This window comes from Lissotriton helveticus, chromosome 10 (assembly GCF_964261635.1).
Source record: "Lissotriton helveticus chromosome 10, aLisHel1.1, whole genome shotgun sequence".
Classification (NCBI taxonomy): Eukaryota; Metazoa; Chordata; class Amphibia; order Caudata; family Salamandridae; genus Lissotriton; species Lissotriton helveticus.
In genome coordinates this window covers 780724775-780748467 of record NC_136071.1, presented here as the reverse complement: position 1 = coordinate 780748467, position 23693 = coordinate 780724775, and the positions used below count along the sequence as shown (strand labels likewise).

At 46.6% G+C, this 23693-nt stretch overlaps 1 protein-coding gene across 2 annotated transcripts in view; it reads right to left on the bottom strand.

Moving 5' to 3' along the window:
• The window catches only part of KIF5B (kinesin family member 5B), a 795256-nt gene that overhangs the window by 403967 nt on the left and 367596 nt on the right, over positions 1-23693 (bottom strand). The gene's annotated exons all lie outside the window — the stretch shown is intronic.

Below are 23693 nucleotides of genomic sequence, written 5' to 3'. Positions count from 1 at the left end.
TCGAAGGCTGTATGTTAGGCCTGAATACTGCAAATGCATTAAACAACACATAAAACATTGTAACTTACCTGTAACTCTCGTTCTCCAGTATTGGTATTTTTTTAATAGATGCACATGCTTGAATCATCCCGGTTGTCGAGGTGGGAGTCCCAAGGTACATTCTAAAGCAGTAGAAGTAGTATACATAGCTTACAATGGCAAAAGACGTTACCAAAGACCGCAGAGGGAATTTATCGTTCCCGAGATAGCAGTATACAAATCTCTTCTGGTATGAACCTCTTTCAAAATAAGCATATACTCCTCAGGACATTGATGGTAACCACATTCTAAATCCTCAGTTGCCAAATCATCAGATTCACTGTGTTGGGATTTGGGTGATCTACTTGCCCCTGAAGTTGTGTCAGAAGGTTTCGAGGCGGAGTAGCATCTTATTCGGGTGAGCCTCACAGATGTTTGTCTTAATTTCCTTGCTAAGAGTAGAATAGTTGGTGGAAAGAAATTGGCAAATATACCCAACCAATTCTTCCATGAAGTACTGCTGATGTTGGTACGTGGAGGCGAACTTTGGGCCTATTTTGCAGTGGTAGCAGATCCACATTGAGTTTTTTCCATCTCTTAAAGCGCTGTGGAAGTTCTTGAGGATTAATCCCCAATTGAGTGTTTGTTCCTACATCCTGCTTAGCAGATCCGCACGATCTCGGTCTACTATCTGAATGTGTTCCTCTAGGAGGAGAACTTGGTGACAAATATCCCAAAACGATATTGTTTGGGTGAAGGCTGACAACTAGCACAAGCAAGTGCCCATCTGTTGATAAGAGCACTGCCTTGTTGTGAGTTAGAGTAGAAAAGCTTTGAGTGCCCGTTGCACTGATGTCAAATTCAACAAATGGATGTGCATTTCCTGTTGTGTCTGGATGCATGAGAATAGTGAGGTTGTCTAAATGGGCTCTCCACCCTGTGAGGGAAGTGTCCATGCTCATGGACGCCAGCGGTTTACTGTTGATAGAAATATGTCCTGTAACAAGTAGCGGATGTTCCACCATTTTAGTTTGTGCTGAACTCTAGCAACATCAGATACTTCCAACAACTTGTCTGGACAGAGACTCCTGTAATAGGTGAATATGTAAGCGAACATTTGGAACTATCGCACCACAGGATGTCACCGTCCTTCAGAATTACTTGATCACGGGGGGGGCGTGGCTTGGACGCCGGAGAAATGGCGGCGTAATTCTGTCCTCCTCCAAGCGGCTGTGACTAATTACAGTGAAAAGTGCTGCAACCTAACTCTAATCCTGGCCAAAACGGGTGCCTGGCTGTCGGAACACCAGACCAGACGATGAAGAAAGTTAGAGCCGGATCCGCCCGAGGGAAGAGGAGTTGACTGACCATTTGCCCTGACCGGAGAGAACTGCGCTACATGACGGAGCCCGCTCACGGATACGACCGCGCGGTCTCCCGGAGCTCCAGTAACGTCATACAACACTGGCTGATAATGCTCATCCAAAGCGGAGCAGGGTCATGGACCCACACGTTACGACGGAGTCGTGAGTAAAACGGAGATTGCAGTGTGGCTGTTGAGTGCGTGCAAATGTGGAAGACAGCGCTGCCGGCTTGAAATGGCGGCCACCCAGCGCGCCGATATCGCGCTTAGATCACCCTGCTCTGATGCCGTGTCCTCGATTGTGCCTACGATTCTGAAATAGGCGAAGTAGTGCAGACAATTTAAAACTAACGTTCAGGCACAGCTTTTGAAATTAACACTGCTAACAGAATCTGCTAGAATCTGTGAATGCAAGAACTGACTGTTTAAAATGGCGGTTCCCCAGCTCGTCTGACATCGTGATTGAGTCACCCTGCGCTTGGATGCCGTGATAATTACTAATGCCAGAAACCGGTCACGCCTAACACTTCCACATGCAGGCAAATAAGTGAAGTGAAGTGAAAGCTGCGTGCAGCATTGGATAGAGGGCAAGAATTTGCTGTTTCGAATTGGCGACCCCACAGCGGCTCCACAGCGCATCTGACACCGAGCTTGTATCACCCTGAACTTTGGTGCCATGTGCCATGTTACCCACGACGCACACAGCCTTGACGTATGTCGCCACGACAGTCGTAAAAAGCGAGTTAGGTGCTTGTCTACTGCTTGTCTACTGCTGTAATTACCCTCACGAACTGATATTTACAAGGAGTGATATTTACATTATACAAAATAGCGACGCATACCGAGTGCTTTTAAAGGGAATGCAACTCATAAGTTGGTAATGCATACATAGCTCTCTACTGTAAAAATCACCTTCAAATAAAGGGAGAAGTGTATAATCTGCTGCCCTGCACGGTCAAAACATAGATTGGTTTTCAGCGCTACATGCCTGGGAAACATCAAGGCATCTACACAACCCATCGCTTCACACGTCTAAAGTATGGGAGACAAAGAAAATGGTACAGCTTCTAAACGCCTGAAATCTAACCCACCGACACCGATCAAAGGGAACAAAGGGAACAAAAAAATGGAGGAAGCCATGGAAACAATCTTGAGCAGGCTAGAAGAAGTTAGAGACTTGGCCAAGTCCACCAAAGATGAGGTTGTTGCTATCCGCCAAGATATTAAAGACATCAACTCAAGATTAGCGGAGACTGAAACCAGGATAAGCAAATTGGAAGACTTTGAAAATAAAATATGTGGAGCTATCAAGAACCTTTCCTTATGCTCTGACCATCTCGTGAGGAAGGTTGCGGAGTTGGAGGACAGAAACAGAAGGGGGAATCTAAGAATTTTTGGTATGCCGGAGAAATCGGAGGAAAACCATGACTCATGCATACCCTTCCTCGAGGAGTGGTTCACGCAGGCCACAAATCTAACCTTCACTCAGCCACTGGAGTTTGATAGAGCACATAGAGTGCCAGGACGAATTTCAAAGGACCAAAAGGGCCCAAGAGCGATTGTGTGCAAACCACTAAGGTACCAGCACACAGAACAGATACTCACCTTCGCTCGCAAACACAACCACGTGCTATGGAAAGGCCAGAAAATCTTCATCTCACAGGACTTCAGTAAGGAAACAATGGAGATCAGGAAAGCCTTCCTTGCATTGAGACCCCAACTAAAGTCACTTGGTCACCTGTATGGCTTTATTGGTCCAACAAAGTTTAGAGTAACTATACAAGGTGTGTCTCATGTGTTCTCAGACCCGCGAAAACTTCGACAGCTCCTGTTCAACCGTGGAGATGGCAATATGGAAGTCTCCCCTCCAGCTCAACAAGGAGCCTCTGCGTCTGGCCTAGGATAAACTCTGGTCTGGAGATTTTGTACTACCACTCTCATACTCCAGGATCCTTGTAGAAGTGCCTATCCGAACTGGATCTGATATGAGGGTCTCTTGTCTTGGACTTGATACCTGGTTGGTGATCGCGACTGGTTTTGGCCGGTAATGACACTGTAATGTACTCTGTACCCTTGGGCCCTATACCAGCGAATCATCTGATTCCGGATCTATATTAGAACGATCCCTTGAACGATCTCATGAACCCTTAACTTGAAAGCTGTATCATTAAAAGCTGCATCAGTATGGTTCTATCCATGCTACCACACCCACGATACCATACCTATGCTACCATGATACCATGCTACCATGATATTGCTCATGTCCCTTATGGACCTTAAATAGGCGCTATGCTGTACTGTTGATCTGTAGCACTCCTCCCTGTTGTTGAATGCGCTTACGATAATTCTTTTGCAGGTACTGATATATTTGGTCACGACACTGAAGCCAATGCAGTGACTTTCCTGTGTTTAATGTTCTGGCACCATCGTTGTTTATTGTTGCCTACACATTTGGGCTATTTTCCTCAGAATTAGGGTTGCAGCCCAAAGAATTGCTAGTTAAGAGTAAGTTGCTTGGAGGCGGCCGCGTGGTCGTCATTCCCGAGTCGCCATGTTCTGTTGTTTCTACTATTGGGGAGGGAGGGGTGGGCTGTGGGTGAGGGAGGGGGGCGGAGGGAGGTTGATAGGGAAGATGGGGGGGGGGGTTGTTTTGACATTTTGCATATGGTTTTGTTCAGTTATGTCCATCTTGCATCCTAGCTTGCATCCACTGTACCACATTACGTTCCGAAGCTTATACTCTGTCCTTCTGTTTCCTGCATACTGTGCTAGCCCCACATTCTACGTGATAAAAGATGCTGCTGATTTTTTCAGGGGTATGAGACTGCTTCCACGACCCAATCCTTATGCATACACATGTGTTATGAGACGATATTACTGGCTGCATAATTGATGGCTCCTGTTATAGATACTCCAATAGGGACGACAACTATAGCTAACCTTAGAATACTATCGTTGAATGTGAAAGGACTTAACCAGCCGGTTAAACGCCAAAAGACACTTGACTATCTACGAAGGCAGCGTGGAGATATAGCCTTACTGCAGGAAACAAAACTGGAGGCAAAGCAATTCCACACACTGCGCAATAAGTATTATACCGAAGTGATAGGCTCTGAGGCAATCTCAAAAAAGAATGGGGTGGTGATGCTAGTGGCCAAGAATGCAAGTGTGGAAATAGTCTCTAGTGCAACAGATACAAAAGGTAGATGTGTCTCAGCGAGACTACTCAAGGATGACACTGAATTCTTTATCACGACTATCTATGCCCCAAATACACATGATCCGTCCTTCTGGGTAGGCCTAACGAAGCAGATAAACTCCATCCCCGACACGGCAGTCCATATTTTGGCGGGCGACTTCAATCTCCCATACGACCCAATACTAGACAGAGACTCTAAATGCGTCTTTCGCCCGGGAAGAGCCCATAAGGCGTTCATGAAACTATGCAGTAGATTTCATATGGTGGACACGTGGCGTTTGATGCATCCTGATGGTAGAGACTACTCATTCTACTCCCCACCACATGACTCGTTCTCGAGAATCGATTACATACTCATATCTAATAACGCGGTGGCAAGAGTTGAGGAAGCGGACATCGCTCCCAGATTAGTCTCGGATCATTCCTGCATCTCCCTTACATTATCTAACATTAAACCAACCACCCGTCAATCTATGTGGCGATTCAATGACACCATTATTAATGACACAAAACACAAAGAAACCCTTGACACTGCCATTAAAGACTTCTTATTGTTAAACAAGAGGGGAGACACTTCAGACACCACCCGATGGGAGGCACTGAAATCCACCATAAGGGGACTTATCATAAAAATATCGTCTGCAATTAATAAGAACCGCACTGCAGCCTTGTTGAAATTAGAGGAGGACATTTCAAAACTCCAGCACACATACTTGAGGAGTAGAAACCCTGAGGTCCTAACTGAACTGTCCAATCAGAAATACACATATAACAAACTTATTAGTGAAAAGGCGGGAATTTGGCTAGACAGGAGGAAGCGTTTCAAAATTTGTGACTCAAACAAAGCGGGGAAAGGGCTAGCGGCTTATCTTAAATTTAAAATTCAAAAGAATACCATTGCATCCTTACTCGATGAAAATGGGACCCCTAACTCTGATCCCACTAAGATTGTGAATATCTTCAAAGACTTTTATGAGAAACTTTATGCTAGGAACATGCACGTAGACAGCGAGAAAATGAAGAAATACCTCTCCAATTGCACACTCCCAACGCCTACGGCCGCAGAAAGAGACTCCTTGAATGAGCCAATCTCTGAGTCGGAGGTTATTAGCGCGATCAAATCCCTCAAAAAGGGGAAAGCCCCTGGGCCTGACGGCTATACAGCACAATTCTATAAGACCTTTGCCCATATTCTTTCAACTCCTCTCCTAGAGGTCTTTCATGAAATTAGCAACACAGGTGAAGTTAAGGGGACTATGGCAGAGGCTGTAATTGCAGTAATACCCAAGGAAGGCAAAGACCACAAACTCCCCAAAAACTACAGGCCTATCTCATTGATAAATTTAGATTGTAAGCTCCTAGCATCAATTTTAGCGAGTCGTATTCAAAAAGTCCTGCCGTCTCTAATACATCCCTCGCAAGCGGGTTTTCTGAAGAACAGGCTCTCGAGCGATAACACGAGAATCCTGGCTCATGTAATTGAAAAAGCGAAACTCTTATCCACACCTACCATTGCCATTACACTAGACGCTGAGAAAGCGTTCGACAAAGTAGACTGGGCTTACTTAAATGCTGTACTACATAAATTCGACCTGGGTCCCATATTCACTAAATTAGTCATGTCCCTCTATACCTGTCCCTCTGCTAGAGTACGAGCTGGCGGCGCTTTTTCCTCCCTCTTTGGTCTAGAACAGGGCACTAGACAGGGTTGTCCATTATCCCCGTCCTTATTCCTCCTGGCTATTGAGCCTTTCTGTATTACATAAGGGAGAACCCTGACATCGCTGGAATCCGGTTCGCTGATTGTACAATTAAACTCACGGCTTATGCAGATGACGTGTTGGTCATGAGTGAACAAGCTGACAAGGCTATCCCGGCGCTAATGTCCACAATAGAAGAATTCTCAGTTGTATCTGGATACTCATTGAACAAGGATAAAACTGAGGTGAAGTCATTGAATAACCTATGTGATAAAAACATCCTGGGCGACTCCGGGCTTACCTGGCAGTCGAAGAGTTTTAAATATTTAGGACTGGAATTTGAAAAGGACTTGATATCCACCTTAAAAATTAATGAGGAGCTGCTCTACAAAAAAATACAAAAACTATTAGACGGCTGGTCTCCTAAATTCCTTTCGTGGTGGGGTAGGGCCGAAACACTAAAAATGATGATCAGTCCCTTGGTAAATTACATGGCATGTATGCTCCCCATGACCTTCACGGAGGACTTTTTACATAGAGTTGAGAAATTGATCTCGGATTTCTTGTGGAAGGGGAAGAAACCGAGAATTGCCATGAAAAAACTGCAACTTCCAAAGATTAAAGGGGGATTAGGATTACCAAATTTCAGAAACTACCAGACCGCCTTTCTCTGTAAGCAGGGAGCCTCCTGGTTTATCGAAGACCCTGTTTACACGCCCTTATGGGTCAATATTGAGAAATCCATTATAGGCAAAGCCCCGCTCTCCGCTGTCCTAACAATGGACCTCTCACACCTCACGAATTCTAAATACATCATGCTCAATACCAAGAGAGCACTTCTACGGATAGATTGCGTTCACGTCACTGGTCAACGAATCCACAATTCCTCCTCTGCGTCTTTATGGCGTAACCCGTCCATTAAAATTGGCGGATCACCCATCATATGGGACCACTGGTCTGATAAAGGTATTACTGTGGTTTCTGATCTATACGAAAATAATATGCCACTGCCATTCTCGACTCTACAGGCTAGACACTCCCTGCTACCGATCGACTTTTATGCTTTCCTGAAACTAAAGTCAGCCTTATCCACTAGAACATTCAAGCTAGTGACGCCTTGGCTAAAAGCTATGCTACCCCACTTTCAATCCTCTGGACATTTTGTCTCAAAAATATATAAACTACTCGCGCCAACGGCCAACAAGTCGATGAGGCGCAATGAGATAAAATGGGAATCAGAAACAAATAACACTGGCATAAGTATAGACTGGGTCAGGATACATGCATCAGCACTCACACACAAGGTATCACCGATACTATCACAGACCAAATATATGATTATTAACAGGGCATTTTGGACCCCCCAGAGACTATTTAAGGTTGGCCTGCGGGATACACCGAATTGCTGGAACTGCTCCTCTGGTATTGGTGACCTTCCACACATGCTGTTTGATTGCCCCATGCTCCACACCTTTTGGGCAAAAATCTTTGACTACATTGGACACACGTTCGACATACATCCTGCAAGGGAATTCATCTACATTCTCCTAGGAGCCTTAGATCCATCATTAAAAGGGGACCATGACCGCCAGCTCCTGGACCTTCTACTAACATTAGCATGTAAGGTGATCCTATGCAATTGGAAATCAACGGGTGAGGTCTCCTTCAATGCATGGAGGGAATGGCTGTCCTGCATTAGGGGCACTGACAATCCCGCTTTACACTCATCACCATGGCAGGTCACCAACAAAAAATTATGGTCTTCATTGGACCAGGCCTCATTCACCTTTGACCCACCCTGAAGTTCTAACTGATGAGGCCTATGCTTAGTGAATTGTGGGGTGCATGCTGCATGAACTGTAATGGCTATATCTTGTGCTCAGGGGCTTGACAATCTTAGAACCATAAAGCAGGAACGATGAAGTATAAATGGTACTATATGGCTTGATCTAGACGGAGGGCTCTACGGAACTATATACAAATGTGAGAATGCAATGTTGGTACTTTATTTTCCTTTACTGTATATGCATTGTTTTATGTAATAATCCATGTTTGATTGCGGTATCTTTGTAACACGACTGTAATTCTTCTGATGCCTTCTTGCCGCTATCATTTCTGTTATCATTTCTGTTATTGTTTAATAAAAATAGGATTTGAACTTAAAAAAAAAGAATTACTTGATCACTCTACCTGTTAGACGAAACAATGCCTGATAAAGGGTATTCAGACTTGGAAATGCTATCAATACTCATTGGTTGAGGGAAACTTTGCCACTGTGTGCAATACGGCTCTTGAGAAGGGTTGTATTTGTCGGAGACAGATGTGATTTCTTGAGATTCACTATAAATTCCAATATGTGTAGAAGCAACACTACCCGTTTAGTTCGTGCCAGGCACTGCTGTTGTAATCTTTACCAGCCAGTCGATCAGATGAACAAGTACCTTACCTTCAGTAACAGTTTTTCTAGTGGATACTCTCTCTAACCATAGATCCCACACCTTAGAATTTTCCCACTAATCAGAGTTGCTCTGGAAGTTTTTCAGCAATGCTCCTGCACACCGCTAGGTGGTGCTGTGCAGATCAGCACCAATTCCATACTAACCTAAAAGTGATGAAACAGATCTGTATGCAAGTACCACCCTTGTTTGCGAACGTCAGTTTCTTGCTTGACTCTCTCAGCATCCACAAACGGGAAGCACGAAACCATTGTCAGTACAATGTGCAGATATCTAACTTGGGACCTTTTCAAATGTTCAAAGAGGCTACTCCACAGAACACGGAGATGTGAAGGCGGTGAGGTATCTGCAGTTAAGAGTATCCACCAGAAAACAGCATTACTGAACACAAGTAACGTATAGTTTCTTATCCGTCGGTGTAGTTTTGCAGCTTGAAGACTTTCCGGATTCACTATGCTGTGCATTATTCGGCCATCTAGTGGTTGTGTCCGGAATTGTAGTATTTCTTCATTTTTCTTTTTCATGGCCCAGGTGGGTGTCGACATACCACCATCTGGTGTCCTTTCGTGACGTAGACGTGCTTCCTCCGGAAGCTCCCACCTTTGGTCGCCATCCCCAGATTATTTTTTCTTGTCTTGTGTTACCTTTGTTTCTACTTTAATCTTGTAAAGTATTTCTTCAGGTTTAATCCCTTTCCTCCTGTCTCATCTTTCTTGCGGAGGAGGGTGGGTTCGCTAGTGAATCCAGAAAGTCTTCAAGCTGCAAAACTACACCGACAGGTAAGAAACTATATGTTTTGCGTGAATCTTTCTGGATTCACTATGCTGTGCATAGACTTTGTAGCGGTTTGTCCTTATTGTGGTGGTTGGGTAGAAGAGGAGCTCTGGTTACTGAATATGTGTTGTAAGACCTTCTGTCCCACTTGCACTTTCTTGTTCATTTGGATATCCACACAGTAGTGCTTAGTGAACATGTGCAGTGAAGAAAACAAGTTACTTACCTGTAACTTTGGTTCCCCAGTATTGGTAACTTTCATAGATTCCCATGCTTTGTATCATTCCCCGTCGTCGGACTGGGAGTCTCGGTAATAAAAAATATCATAGTAGTAGGTACAAAAGAGAAAGAAAAGGCCTAGGCCTCATTCCCTTTTGTAACATATCAGCCTCTTTTTGTAAAAGAGACCAAACTCTAGGCGTCAGCCAATCAGAAGAGCCTCACCCGTAGAACCTTCCTGAAGGAACCTCAGAGCCTCAGATTTTCGTAGCTGTAGTGTGCTAGACACCATAGTTGCTGAAGGCTGAGCTTTCCCCGGGGAGGTGGGTGGGCGCATGGGAATCTATGAAAGTTACCAATACTGGGGAACCAAAGTTACAGGTAAGTAACTTGTTTTCTTGCCCCAGTATTGGAACTTTCATAGATTCCCATGCTTTGTATCAGAATAGCAAGCAGTAAACATCATAAACACATTTTGTAAAGCAGTATATCATAACATTAGCCAGAAAATTACAAAATGTGTCACCCATGGAAGGTGGGATAGAAAGGAAAGCTCACCCATCACTTGAAGAGGTTTCTCAGGACAGCCTGGCCCACAGCCGCATCATCCTGCTGCAATGACTAAGCAATAATGCTTAGTGAACGTGTGCACGCTGCTCCAGGTAGCAGCTCTGCAGATGTCCTTGATATGTACCCCCGCAAAGAGGGCCGTAGAAGAAGCCACTGATCTCGTCGAGTGAGCACGGATCTTGCCCACTAGAGGTTTTCCTGCTAACTTGTGGCAATGCAGAATGGCACTTGAGATCCATCTTGAGATCCCCTGTTTAGACAGAGGGAGACCTTTGCTTGGACCGCCGAAAGCAATGAACAATTGTGAAGATTTTCTAAAGTCTTTGGTGCGGTCCATGTAGAACTTCAGACAGCGTTGCAAATCCAGAGTGTGTAATGTCTTTTCTGCTGGAGTGACTGGGTTCGGAAAAAATGTCTTTAGAATGACCGGCTCATTTAGGTGAAAGTCAGTGGGGACCTTGGGAATGAACCTTGGGTTCGTCCTTAAGATGGTAGTGTTCTTTTTGAACTGCAAAAACGGTTCTTGGATAGTTAAGGCTTGCATCTCCCCCACTCGCCTCGCTGATGTGAGGGCCAAGAGTAAAGCTAACTTCCATGATAAGAATTTTAGGTCTGAGCGGTGAATCGGCTCAAAAGGTCCCTTCATTAGTTGAGCCAGGACTAAGTTCAGATGCCATGCTGGAGGAGGAGATCGCACTGGCGAATAGACCCTGAACAGGCCTTTGAGGAATTGTTTGACAATTCTTGCAGACCACAACGAAGGACCAGAATCAGATCTTCTGAATCTCGAAATCGCCGCTAAATGAACCTTGATAGTAGAATGGGACAGATTAGACTTAGCTAGCGAGAGTAGGTAAGGTAGGAGCTGATGAGGTTTTGACGTGAAAGGATTAATCTTTTCTTTCTTGCACCAGATACAGAACCTTTTCCACTTCAGTCTGTATGTTTTGTTTGTGGACGGAGCCCTTGCCTGAGAGAGGATGTCTTTGACCTCATTGGAAAGAGGAACATTCATGTATTCTCGCTGGTCAGGAGCCATGCAGTCAGGTGCAACGATCTCGGGTCTGGATGCCAAACTTGTCCTTCGGACATTGCGAGGAGATCCGGAACGTCCTGCAGCTTTATCGGAGGTACTAGCGATAGCAGATGGAGCTCGGTGTACCAGAATTGTCTTGGCCATGCCGGGGCTATAAGGATGAGCTTGCATGGTTCCGTCCTCATCTTCCTGAGGAGACGAGGAAGCAGGGGAATCGGTGGAAATGCATAGAGAAACCTCCCCGTCCAGGCTATCGACAGGGCATTGCCCAATGAGCCTTGGTGATGGAACCTGCTGGCGTAGGCTAGGCACTTTTTGTTGGCCGGCGTGGCAAAAAGGTCCACCTCTGGTGTGCCCCATTTTTGAAAGAGTAGGTCTATCACTTGTTGTTTCAGCTCCCACTCGTGACTGACTGAGGCGAGCCTGCTCAGCCTGTCTGCGCCCTCGTTGAGCACTCCTGGTAAGTGCTCCGCCTTTAGAGAAATTCCGTGAAGAATAGTCCATTCCCGAATCTGTTGAGCCTTTCGCGACAAGGGGAGTGACCTCGTCCCTCCTTCCTTGTTCACATAATGCATAGCCGTGGTGTTGTCCGTCTTGACTAGCACCTGTGAACCCTGGAGACGCGGAAGAAAGGCTTGAAGGGCTAACCTGATCGCTCTCAGCTCCAACAGGTTGATGTGTAGCTTTTGGTCGCTTGGAGACCAATGGCCGCTGACCTGCAGGTCCTGCATCACTGCTCCCCATCCCTCCAATGACGCATCCGTCGTCAGTATGTGAGGTGATGGAACGCTTGCGAAGGATAGACCTTGGCATAAGTTCTGTGGATTCGACCACCAAAGCACTGCCTCCTTCATCTCTGGAGTGACCATTACTTTGTCGTCGAAAGATCCCTGCACTTGCTGCCACTGGAGGTCCAGTTGCTCCTGCAGGGGGCGCATCCGTAGCCTGCAGTGCGGGATCAGGGGTATACAAGATGACATCACCCCCAACAGCGACTTGTAGCTGCGTACAGAAAGACACTTTTTTCTTTGAAGGCTTCCTGCTAATCTTTGCAGTTTCTGTACCCTCTCTCGAGTCGGAAATGCCTTTGAGAGCCGCGAATCCAACAGCGCTCCCAAGAACCGCGCTGTCCGTGACGGCAGCAGCTTGGATTTCTCCATGTTCAAGGTGAGACCCAGATTTTGGAACAGAGTGGTGCAAGCCTGCACCGCGTCCTGCGCTAATGCTCTGGTCGGGGCCTTTAGTAACCAATCGTCCAGGTAAGGGAAGACCTGGAAGTGGTGTTTGCGCAGAAATGCTGCTACAGGTGCCAGCACCTTCGTAAAAATCCTTGGAGCAGAGCGAAGGCCGAACGGCAAGACTCTGAACTGAAAATGGCTCTTGGCTACTGTGAAGCGTAGGAACCTTCTGTGCGCTGGGTGAATCGGGATATGGAAGTACGCATCCTCCAGATCGAGTGTGGCCATATAATCCCCCGGGTTGACCATTTTCAAAACATCCTGTAGGGATACCATCCTGAAGGATAAGGAGATGAGATAGGCATTTAGCTCCCTGAGGTCCAGGATGGGACGCCACTTCTCCTGCGTTTTCCTCACCAGGAAGAATCTGGAATAGAAACCGTGGCCCTGTTGATTGGAGGGGACCGGCTCTATCGCTCCTTTGCGGAGCATTTGTTGCACTTCTAGCCGCAGGAGATGCAGACGTCTGGAAGGGATGGCTGATGGGGGTCTGGGTGGAGGGACTTCCGTAAACTCCAAAGTATGTCCCCGTCTGATGATGTTGAGCACCCAACGGTCCGATGTAATTTGGGACCAGTTCAGAAGGAATTTTGACACCCTGCCTCCAACTGATGATCTCTCGGAGGAGGGAGCAGTAGGCAGAGCCAGCAGGCCGCTATTTGCGTTTGGACGAGTCTCGTCCACGGGCAGTTTGCTTGCCCTTGTTGTAAGGCCGTGAATAACCAGAGGACTGGCCCTGTCTTTGTTGGTATGACTGGCGATTCGGCTGGTACCCAGAGCTGTTGGAAGAATAGCGCTGTTGTTGGTATGCGCCTCTATAGGTGCCACCTCTGCCTCTTGTGCCCCTAAAAGGAGTTTTGCGGTACTGGAGTGTACCCAGCGATCTAGCTGTTTCCGTGTCCTTCTTGATGTCTTGCAGCGTTTCGTCGATCAATTTGCCGAAAAGTGCCTCGCCATCAAAAGGTAGATCAAGGACCTTGGTTTGGATTTCTGGCCGAAACCAAGTCGCTTTTAGCCATCCCTGGCGTCTTAGTACTGCTGCTCCTGCCAAAGCCCTAAAGGACGTTGTGGCAATGTCCATGGCACAGTCTATTATCTCCATGGAGACCGCTTCACCTTCTTGCAAGGTTTTCTTGGCTTCCAGCCCGCTTTCCGGTGGAAGCTGATCCAAGTAGGGAGCTATATCGCACCATAACTGGCGATCATATCGCCCCAATATTGCCAAAGCATTGGCGGCGCGAACCAGAAGGCTAGCAACGGATGAAAATCTCTTGCCTGTGTTATCCATCCGTCGTCCATCCTTGTCAGGAGGTGCTGTCAAGGGAGCAGAAGGGTTCCGTGACTTCCTTTGCGCCGCTTGGGAGATTACAGAGTCCGGTTTGGGATGACCTGTCAGGGCAGCCGGTGCATCATCCGGCGCTTTATACTTTTTATCAAGGCGCGGTAGCACAGGGACCACCGTCGCTGGGTTTTTCATCGTTTTCAAACCCTCCTTCCATAGATGTTCCACAATTGGAATGGACCTCGTAGTCTTGCGGAGAGTGTCTTTAAAATCATACAAGAAACAGTCTGTGGTTTCCGCAGGCAATACCAACTTAAATCGGCCGGCTGCACGTTCCATCAGTTGGTGAAAACTGCCAATGTCAACAGGAGGAGAGTCACCTAGGTCCTGGTGGGGCGACGCTGGATCCGGGATGATGTAGTCATTGTATTCATCCCCTTCCTGATCCGAGTCCTGATTATCACCGGATGACGCATCCGTATCATTATCATGATCCTCATCCGGCTCATCCGCTGTTCCAGACGCAGTCTGGGGCACTGGCCGCTGTGGTTGAGGAGGAGTCTGCACTGGGTGTGCCTGAGGGACACTTGAAGAGTGGTCCTTCACTGGTGTTGACGGAGTAGACCTCCCCGGCGCTGGACGCTCGGCCTTGGACTTGTAGTCTTGCAACATCTTGTGCAGGTCATGTAGGAAGGACGTCGGTACTGAAACCATGCCTTGTGATTCACAGTCCATTAAGTGGTCTGTTTGTAGGTAGTCACCTCCACCTTGTTCATATGCCCCCTCTGAGTCCGTCTCTTGACTTTTAATGAGAAGCTGAGATGGGCTATTTGCATACTCAAAGCTATCCTGACCATCTCCCTCAGAGTAGTCCTGGTCTAGCAACGTCGTTGGGGGTAATGAGGTCACCCTCCTTGGGGATGTCATTTCAGGCGTGATCCTTGTGAGAGAGATTGTTACCCTCCTCTCTGCAGCCAGTATCGTTGGTTGGGCCGTCGACGCTGGTGAAATCCTCGTCGACGAGATAGGAATAGTAGATGTCGTCGTCGACGCCACCGACGACGAGCCCGCCGTCGATGTAGACATTGTTGTCGTCGAAGCACTCGTCGACTACATGACCGTCGTCGACACCGTCGACGACGTCGTCGTCGGTACTGCCGTCGTCGACACTGTCGTCGACGACGATGGTTTCCTCGTCGACGATGTCTTCGCCGTCGTCGACGATGTCGTCGGCATACTTCCCGTCGACGCCGCCGTCGTCGAGGTCTTCTTAACCGACGACAAAGCCTTCGTCGTCGACGTTCCCGTCGACGGGACCAATTGGATCTTGGTTTTCTTTTTCGTCGTCGACGGAGCCACCGTCGACGAAGTCTTCGTCGTAGAGGACTTGGAACTCCTCTCTGAAGAGTGTGAAGAGGGCCTTTTGAAGGCTGGGTCTGTCTTCTCACCCTTAGGAGGCGAAACCAGTTCTGCCTTGCCCGACCCACTGCGGTGGGGGGGAACCTCCTGAACCCCGGCCATCAGACTCCCTGGGGGTCTTCTTTGAAGCCTTAGAGGGGCGCTCAATAGAGGAAGATGGGGAACCTCTACCCCTTTTCACTGACCTTTTAGAGGAAGCACAAGACGCCGATTCCTCCTCATCACTGGAAACTCCATGTTTCCTTTCCTTCTGCCCCTGCAACCATGTAAGAAGCCTTCCAGCACGATCTCTCAAGGTCTTGGTGGAGAGAGTGCGACAAATCTTACATTCCTCTGCCCTGTGATCTGGATACAGGCAGTAGATGCAATCCTTGTGTTTGTCTTCCACAAACAGCCTTTTCTTCCCACAGGTGGAACAGGGCTTGAAAAGGGCTTTTTTCTTCTCAACCTCAGACATTTTGAAGAAGAAGAGTGTTCTGAAGAAAACTGAAGAAAATCCTGAAGAAATATCTGTAGAAATGGGTTTAAAAGAGTAGAAATAGAGCAGAGCTCAATGGAGACTCCCTAGCACAACGTGCGGTAGAAAATCTGAGGCTCTGAGGTTCCTTCAGGAAGGTTCTAAGGGTGAGGCTCTTCTGATTGGCTGACGCCTAGAGTTTGGTCTCTTTTACAAAAAGAGGCTGATATGTTACAAAAGGGAATGAGGCCTAGGCCTTTTCTTTCTCTTTTGTACCTACTACTATGATATTTTTTATTACCGAGACTCCCAGTCCGACGACGGGGAATGATACAAAGCATGGGAATCTATGAAAGTTCCAATACTGGGGCAAGACCATGTTGCAGCTTGGCAAATGTCTTGAATTAGTGTGTTAGCTAGAAACGCAATTGTAGCTCCTTTCTTCCTTGTTGAGCGAGCCTGAGCTGCTCCTTGTAATGGTTATCCAGCGTGTTTGTGGCAGAGTTGCATGGTTTGTGCAATCCATCTTGCAATGGTACTTTTGGTAACTGGTCGTCCCAAAAAACTGCTGGCAAAAGATACAAAGAATTGCTTTGTTTTCCTGCACTCTTTTGTCCTTTCTATATAGTGCATTGCTGCCCTTCTGGTGTCCAGTGTGTGTAACACCCTTTCTGTGCTTGTGGAAGGTTTTTGGAAAAAACTTGGTATTTGAATTGACTGATTGATGTGGCACCGTGACACCACTTTTGGCATGAAATGTGGGTCTGTTCTCATAACAATCCTATCATTGTGTATCTGTAGGTAGGGGTTCTTGAAGTGTTAGCGCTTGTAATTACCTCACTTTTCTTAGCGATGTGATAGCTACTAAGCAGGCTGTTTTTAGCTTGAGCATGTGCAGCGTAGCATTGTGAACAGGCTCAAATGGTGCATTCATCAATTGCGTTAGCACTGCTTTGAGGTTCCATGCTGGTGCTGGCATTCTGTTTGGAGGTGCGATTCTCTTTGCTCCTTCTAGGAATCTTTTTACCACTTGGGATGTGAAGAAGCGTTTTCCTGTTTCTCCTCTTTTGTAAGCAACTATTGCCGCTAAGTGGACCCTTAGGGATGTGTAGCTTAGTTTATTCTGTAGTAGATGCGTTAAGTATTTCAGTACTTTTGATTCCCTTGTAATCTTTCTTTGTAGTTTCTCCCCAATGCACCATTCGGAGAATCTTTTCCACTTTGCTACGTAGCACTTTCTTGTGGTAGGTCTCCTTGCCTCTCGGAGTACCGCCATTGTGCTTGCCGTTAGTTTGAGGTGTGCAAACTCTAGGTCCACAGGAGCCATGCTGCTAGGCTGAGGCTCTCTGGCTACGGGTGTACAACTCTTCCGTTTTGCCTTTTTAAGAGGTCCTTTCTGTGGGGGAACATGTGTGCAGGAGTTTGTGCCATCTCCATGATCTGTGAGAATCATGTTGCTTTGGCCCACTGAGGTGCTATCAGAATTAGCGTCATGCATCTGCATTTGTTTAGTACCCCGGTAGCAGTGGTTTTGGGGGAAAAGCATAGGCAAATGTTCCTGACCAGCTTGCTACTGCAAGTCCTGAACCTCCGAGGATGTTGAGCCCTGATCCATAGCGCATTCCCTAGGGACTGTTTGCACAGTAGCCTGGATGCGAAGTTTTGGCATTTTGCATTTTGGTGTGTTGCAAATAGGTCTATTTGCGGAGTACCCCATTTGTGGATTACCTTTTGGATTTCTTGTTGGTTGATTTCCCATTCGTTTGATGTGCCGTCTGTCTGCTGAGCCTGTCTGCTTCCATATTATCCTCTCCTGGTAGATGTATCGCTAACAAGTCTATTTGTCTTGGGATTGCCCATCTCCATATTTCCTGTGCTAGCAGAGATAGTGTCACTGACTTGCTTGTTGATGTAGAACATGGTAGTTGTATTGTCGGTTTGTATCAGTACCCTGTGTCCGTATAGCTGTTTCTGAAAGGCTTTTAGGGCTAGGAACACTGTTTTTAGTGCTTTATCGCATCCTGTTGTGACCACAGACCCCTTACTTTGAAGTTGTTTGTGTGCGCTCCCCACCCCATCTGGGAGGCGTCTGTTGTAATGGTTACTGTTGGAGCTGGTTGTGTGAATGGTCTCCCTTGTGCTATGTTCTCTTTGTTCCACCACGCTATTTCTTGCTGTACTGCTTGCGTGACAACCACTAGATCCTACCAACTCCATGTCGCTTGTGACCATTGCTGCTGAATCCATTCTTGGAATGGACTCATGCGTAGGCGGATATTTGGGTCCAAATGTATGCATGACGCCATCATTCCCATCAGTTTGCTCACTGTCCTCACTGTCAGAGCTTGCCCCTTGCGGTAAAGACGTGTCTCCTTGCATATTGTCAAAGTTCTCTTTGCACTTGGGATCACCTTGCTCTCTATGGTGTTGATCTCCACCCCTAAGAATATTTTCATCTGTTCTGGTTCAATTGATGATTTCTCCCAATGGATTGAAACCCCCAGTTGGGCTAGTGTTTGTATCACTACTTCCATGTGCCACTTGCACTTGTTGTATGAGTTTGCTTTTACCAGCCAGTCATAGAAGTACGGGTATACATGTATTCCCTCTTTCCTTAAGTGTGCTGCTACTGCTGCCAGGCATTTTGTGAAAACCATTGGTGCAGATGTGAGTCCGAATGCCAACACTGTGAACTGGTAGTGAGTTTTGTTGATCATAAATCTGAGGAGATGTTTGTGTTTGCTGTTGATGGGGATGTGCAAGTAAGCGTCCTTTAAGTCGATGGTTGCCATGTAATCTTCTTGTAGCTGTGGTATGACCTCTTGGAGTGATGTCATTTTGAACCTTTGAGTTTTTATAAATCTGTTTAAGAATCTTAGGTCTAGAATTGGACTCAAGGTTCCATCTACCTTTGGTATAAGGAAGTAGGTGCTGTAGACCCCCTTGTTCCGTTCTTTGTATGGTACTATTTCTATGTTTTTTTTCCTTAGAAGTTCTCGCGCTTCCTGCAGCAACTGTGTGTGTTCCTTTGCTGAGCGTACTCTGCCTCTTGGCTTTCTGTTTGGAGGTGGTTTTTCCAGGTCTATACAGTACCCGTATTTAATGAGGTTTAGTATCCATTTGTCTGATGTTATTTTCCTTCACTCCTGGAGGAAGTATTTTATTCTGCCTCCTACTGGTGTTGTATGTTGCAGGAACTGTTGCAGATCTTGATTTAATTTTTGTCTTTGTGTTGATTCTTTCCGCAGTCCCCCCGCCCCTCCCACCCCCTGGAGTACTTGGTAGGGTGTGCGTTGGTTCTGCTGATGAGTCACTTGAATGAGGGTGGCTGACTCCCTCTCTGCCCGTTGCACCTTTCTCGGCCATGCCCTCGAAAGGATTGTCCTCTAGGCTGGTACTGCCAGTTTTGTTGCTGCTGTTGTCCCTGGTTACCTCCTTGAAAACCTTGTTGGAAGGTTTGGTGTGGTGCCACAAGTTGGTGGTTCCCCCTACCTGTTGGCCTCCTTGATGGTGTCCCTCTTCTAATACCTCTGAACTGCAGGGCCCCCATGGACCTTCGTTGTCCTTTTTTAGTTGGTTCAGGTTGTCATCAACTGGTGCGCCGAACAGTTGTTCACCATTGAAGGGTGTGTTGAGGATGTTGTTCTGAACTTCATTCTTGAAGCCTGATATCCTTAGCCAGGCATGCCTCCTTTCTGTTATCCCAAGCATCATCTGTCTGCTTGATGTCTCCGCTGCGTCCAGGGCAGACTTCAGACATGAATTTTCCTTCTTCTACCAGGTGGCTCGCCCTTCTCTTGTATTCCTCAGGTATGTGCTTTAGAAGTTTGCCCACTTCTTCCCAGTGCTGGTATGCATGTCTGTTGATGAGCACATTGGAATTGGCGATGCACCATTGTATCGCCGCACTTCTTTCCATCTTTCTACCCATTAAGTGCATCCTCATGCTCTCTTTGTCTGGTGGTAGGCAAGTATCTGTGATTATATTTGCTCTCTTCCTAGCTGTGGATGTGATGTTCGAGTCGGCTGGTACTGATCCCCTAATGTACATGGGGTCCTTTAAATAATGTTTATATTTCTTCTCTGCTCGTGGAGTTACTGCTCTACACATAGCAGGCTCCTTGAAGGCCTCTTTCCCCTGGTCCAGTACACTTGGGAGCATGGGCATGAACTGGCTTCTAGTCTGAGATGTCTCCAAAAGGAAGCAAGATTGGGGTTTTTCTTCCTCTAGCTGTACTCCATATGTGTCTGCAGCTCTTTTGATGACTTGATTGTAGATCCCTATGTCATCCGGCCGCGAAGGCCTCGACGAATAGGATTCTACACCCCCTTCCGGGGATTAGGCGTCAAGAGCTTGCCACTGCAAGTCCTGAACCTCCGAGGGTGTTGAGCCCTGGTAAGTTTGCTGCTCTTCCTACCCTTCGGCGTCGCAGTAGTACAGCTCTTCCTCTTCCTGCTCTTTTCCAGGTTCAGGTGTGGTCGTGGTAGAAATTACTCAACGCACCTTTCGGCTTCGGCCGTGGCTTTCAACAGAATGCTGTAAAATGTCATCTTTTCGTCTAAGTCTTTCTTGCGTTGCAAGATGCTGGCCATTTCAACCTCGAGCCTTTTCTTTTTTTTCATCTCAGCTGCGTGTTCGGCTTTGAGGGTTTCACTTTTCTCTTCGCGGTTGTCGACGTCGAAGTCGTACCCGCTATCAGGCCTTTGTTTTTGGACGTCGAGGCCTCTTTTTCGTGCCTGCTTTTCGACGCCTTTCCCTTGTCTTGCGATTTCCCCGTCTGGGAGTCCTTTTCAAAGGAACCAATGGGCTGCTCGTCCTTGGATGCAGTTGTCGACGTTGAGTGCTTCGTCGGCCTTGCTCCGTTCGAGGACTTTAACTCGCGAGTATCAGTGGAATGTTTGGGGGTTAGACGACTCTTACCTCCTTCGACGTTTTCTTTTCGACCTTGACGACTATGGTGTCCTCCAGTCCTTCGGCGATGTTTTCTTCCTCTCCGCTGAAGAGTCCCTAATCTTGGAACGATGGAGGCGTTCCCCTGCCCCTGCATGTTGTAGTTTGCTCTTCTTTGCTTCTCCCTTACTCTGAGGGTTTTCGGGGTGAACGCTGCACAGGCGTTGCAGTCCTAGCTTCGATGGTTGAGCGGCAGGCAGAGATTGCAAACTGAGTGTTGGTCCTTTGGCATATACTTGTGGTGGAAGTTTGCGCAGAATTTAAATGGAGGTTTGTCCATCACCGCGCCCAGGGAGCCCCCTGTATGTGCATTCTCCGTAGAACGTTGAATTCTTTGATGACCTCTCCTCTTTCGTCGACTTCTGTCTTTACTTCTAATCCGGTGTCTTCTCCGGTGATATTTTCGATGTGTTTGTACATTTTTTTGTTGATTCTGCTCTCCAAAGTTTTGGAGCTCCTTCACTGTTCATCCAGACCCAACGGCGGAAAAAGTAATCTGAAGATGGTGACCAGAGGAAGTCCGTCAACATAACGAAAGGACACCAGATGGTGGTATGTCCACGCCCACCTGGGCCATGAAAAAATAAAAAAGAAGAAATACTACAATTCCGGACCCAACCACTAGATGGCGGAATAATGCACAACATAGTGAATCCAGAAAGATTCACGCTGCAAAACTTGTTCTTCTGATGGGTACCATCTGCAGATCAAAAAATATTTGCAGGGTCAAACAGGTGAAAAGTCATCCCATGCAGACCTGGCTGGCAAGGAAGTGTTGCTTTGTGAAAGTGTGCACCAATGCCCACATCACAGTCTACCAGATGTCAAGCTGAGGCACTCTGCTGGATGGAAAATGTCATATAATGAGGGGGGAAAGTCACAATCCTCAACCCCATCAACATCATCATCCTTTAGTGATGTCCCCGTGCAGAGTCAGAGCCAAAAAGAAAATGCAACCTCTGCTGGCATACCTTCCATGGTAGAGGTTATGGTGTAGAATCAGGCAGTATGGTAATAAGTTCTGCTTTAGCAATTTCATAGCGAGACATCAGTCGGACTACAGTCGGTTCAGGGTAGGATATCTGTACCACAATCAGGTCGTTATCTGGTGCCGGCAACGTCGGAACTGGCATCAAGGAGTGGCAGAACAGCGCATGTGTATGTGCCAGAGTAGGTGTCTACCGGTGTCTGTACCTAGAACAGGGTCAGTCAGTGCCGGAGAAGGCTAAGACGAGGATTCTCTTGATCCTTGGAGCCCGAAGGTGTGTCAGAGGGAGCGAATAAGGTGCTAAAATTGACAGCATGCTTGATTTAAAGGCCTTGATTTGCTCCAACATCGCAGATGGCTCTGAAAACTCAGGTCACATCATGATCAGTTGGGAGATCGGCTCCAGACTTGGGGACCCCTAAGCAGACTGGCTAGCACCATGACACCCAAGCTCCTTCTACTTGAACACACAGGGGCAGGATGGATCCTACTTCGCTTAATAACTTTATTCCTTGGCATAGGAAAGTGCCCCTTTTAGACATGGTCACCTCACTTTTTGCCTGAGATTTGATGCACTTATGACAGAAGTGCACTGGGTTCTTGCCATCCAGGTCCCCAGTGCCAGATCGCTTTCCCTAAAATTGTACAGTTGTTCCCCCAATTGACAAGACCTCTACTATCTCTATAAGACTCTAGTAAGGTACCCCAGGTACCGGAGGCATGGGGTACTAAAGAAGGGCCCTTAGGGCTGCAGCATGTATTGTGCCACCCCAAGAGACCCCTCATCACACATGAAAACTGCCATTGCAGTCTGCGTGACATGGTGCAGAGAAAAGTGAAGACAAAACATAACACACCTCGAATGTGCCATGTATGCAGACACTGAATGCAGTATAGTTAAGTCACCCCTCCAGCAGGCCGTACAGCCCTAAGGCAGGGTGCAAAATACTATATGTGTGGACATATTTGCATGAGCAGATATGTCTTTGTGATGTCCAAGTCGATTTTTAGATATAACAAGTGAACAGAGAAGCCATTTTAAGTACGTGTTGGGACACTGGTAATTACAAGTTCCCCAGTTACAAGATGGCTACACTGAAAGCCTAGATGTTTGATATAAAACATCTTGTATTAATAAACTCACACTGATTCCTGTGATGGATTTATGAATACATGCACCCAGAGGGCACCTTAGAGGTGCCCCCAAAAACCTACTGACTACTAGTGCACTATGTAGGAAGCTGGCTCTTTATATATTGTCTTTGAAAAACAAGGAGAGGGGCCCTGTACTCAAAAGGGACAGAGCACCAACAGACAAACGTCAAAAATCAATTCTCCCTTTTAAGATACTTCATTAAACACACATACACATTCAGATATCCGCATTGATCATATACAATCACCAACACCTCATCAAGGGAACACAGTAACTCAGGATGTCAAGGCACTTATAGAAATATAATTTCAGTTATATTTGTCAAAGACAAACAAACAAAACGAGAATGAATCCCCCTGTGGTGTGGTGTCTATTTTTGCAAATTAACAATCGAATGACGAAATATTAATGTCTCATTATATTCCTTTCCGGGGGTGTTGGAAGTTTTATGATTTATAAAAGTGCAATATATTATGTTTTTTATGGTATATTGAATGTATTTTGGAACAGTCTTAATTATATGTTTTTATCAAATCACTGTGGGGTTTTCATTGAATATTTCTATAAGTGACTTGACATTCTGAGTTAGTGTGTTCCCTTGATGAGGTGTTGGTGATTGTATATGAACAGTGCGGATATCTTAATGTTTATGTGTGTTTAATGATGTTTCTTAAAAGGGAGAATAGATTTTTGACTTTTCAGTCTTTATATAGTGTACCAAAAAGAGGTATACTGTACAAAGAGTCCAGGTAATCCCTTATGAGCGGATTGGGGCTTGCTCAAGTAATCCCTAGGTGTTCTTTTAGGAGGTAGTGTGGTCGAGCAGCCATAAGTTTATTAGAGAGGAGTGTTAGCATCTGCGCAACA